A 1,508-nucleotide genomic window follows, 5' to 3' on the forward strand; every position below is an offset into this window, starting at 1 on the left:
TCGTAATTTTTAAAACCATTGCAAATTTTCGACTAAAAATTGTGCAACCGTAAGAAAAAGAATCGTATGTAACAAAAAACTTAAAAATGCTATATAATTTTTTCCTATTTCTGAAGAAATTGATATTTTTTAAAAATTAAATTAGGATACACAAGTCATTTTGAATTAGATGATGAAAAAGAAATAATTAATGTGGGGGAAATTTTGTAACGCTATTTAATGATATATATACGAGCTCAAGAAATATGGTGGCGTCTCCCATAATCCAATGCTGTGTTGTCGGCATTATTTAGGGTACTGTTGAGCATGGACAGTTATTAACAAATGAATTTTCTTTATTGTTTGCCATCTTTCAGTGGTATGTAGATTTTTGACAGGGTCATCTTGCAGCTGCCTGGATTTTTGTAAATTGGAGGTAAGTTTTTCTTTTATATTTCTTTTTTAATCCATAGTTGAAATTTAACTCGCAGCATGATTTCATCAATAACTGGTGGTGGTATTCTTGAAAAAAAAAAGCATAAGAGATGGTTTTATTGAGGTTTACCAGGTTATCTATGGGATTGATTGACTGAAGGCCTCCGATTTCTTTGTGTTATATTCTTAAGATAAGAGGATGAGGGGCATAAGTGAAAGATTTGGAAAGGACAGGCTGGACTCCATAATTTTAAGACTGTTTTATTTAATAAAGTGAATGATGTACAGAATGAGTTGCCAGTGGAAATAGTGAAGCCAGCATTTTACAAAAGTTTAAAATAGGAGGGGTGATTATTAATAATAACTTATTTTAAGTTAAAGTGAGTTTCAATTTTTACTCTTCTCAAGGTTGGTTGTACATGTGTCCCCTTGTTGTCTATATGTTAAACTATTATTATTAATAATAATAATAATGCCAAGCTTAAACTCAAGAAACAAACTCAGGTTTGGATCAGATCATCAGTCTTAGACGTTACACTTATGTCTTGAACTCATTCACAATAACTGACGAAAACATTATTAAGTTAGAAAGATAACTTTCTTGACAGTTCTGATACTCACTAACACAGTAGTACTAGTAGTAGTATTGTAAAGTGTAATGAGTAGTCTAGTAGTAGTAGTAGTAGAAAATAGAGATCTTAATCCAGCCCTGTAACTGTAAGGTAACCTCCTCCTATCCTTGAAGTCATCCTATTAGCTCTCATCTGAATTGTTTTTAATAATTATGTCTCCCCCAGAGAGAGACATACTGTTTTTCAGTTGTTTCTTCCTTCTTTCTTCTGCCAAAAACTTTTCAACCAACCACCATTCCTTCATTTCTCAACAAATTGTCATGAAACTTAGTAGGATTATACCTTGGTCCAATATGCCTTTTTCGTAATTAGGCCCTTTTAAGGTTTTTTGGGGTCAAATGCAAACAACCCTAAAATGTATATTTTGGGCTCGTGTGCAGTCATATTTACAGCAATCAAGATGAAAATTGACATGAATATAAATTTTCATGACATAGAAAAAAAGTTGGACATGCACATTTT

At 32.0% G+C, this 1,508-nt stretch overlaps 1 protein-coding gene across 1 annotated transcript in view; it reads left to right on the plus strand.

Annotated features, from left to right (window-relative positions):
* Positions 1-232: 232 nt before the first annotated feature.
* LOC106478205 (double-stranded RNA-binding protein Staufen homolog) overlaps positions 233-1,508 on the plus strand; it is a gene marked incomplete at its 3' end in the record, with an annotated part of 43,344 nt that continues 42,068 nt past the window's right edge. The window contains exon 1 of the mRNA XM_013938729.1: positions 233-415. The remainder of the gene's footprint in view (positions 416-1,508) is intronic.

Source organism: Limulus polyphemus, unplaced genomic scaffold (assembly GCF_000517525.1).
Source record: "Limulus polyphemus unplaced genomic scaffold, Limulus_polyphemus-2.1.2 Scaffold189, whole genome shotgun sequence".
Taxonomy (NCBI): domain Eukaryota; kingdom Metazoa; phylum Arthropoda; class Merostomata; order Xiphosura; family Limulidae; genus Limulus; species Limulus polyphemus.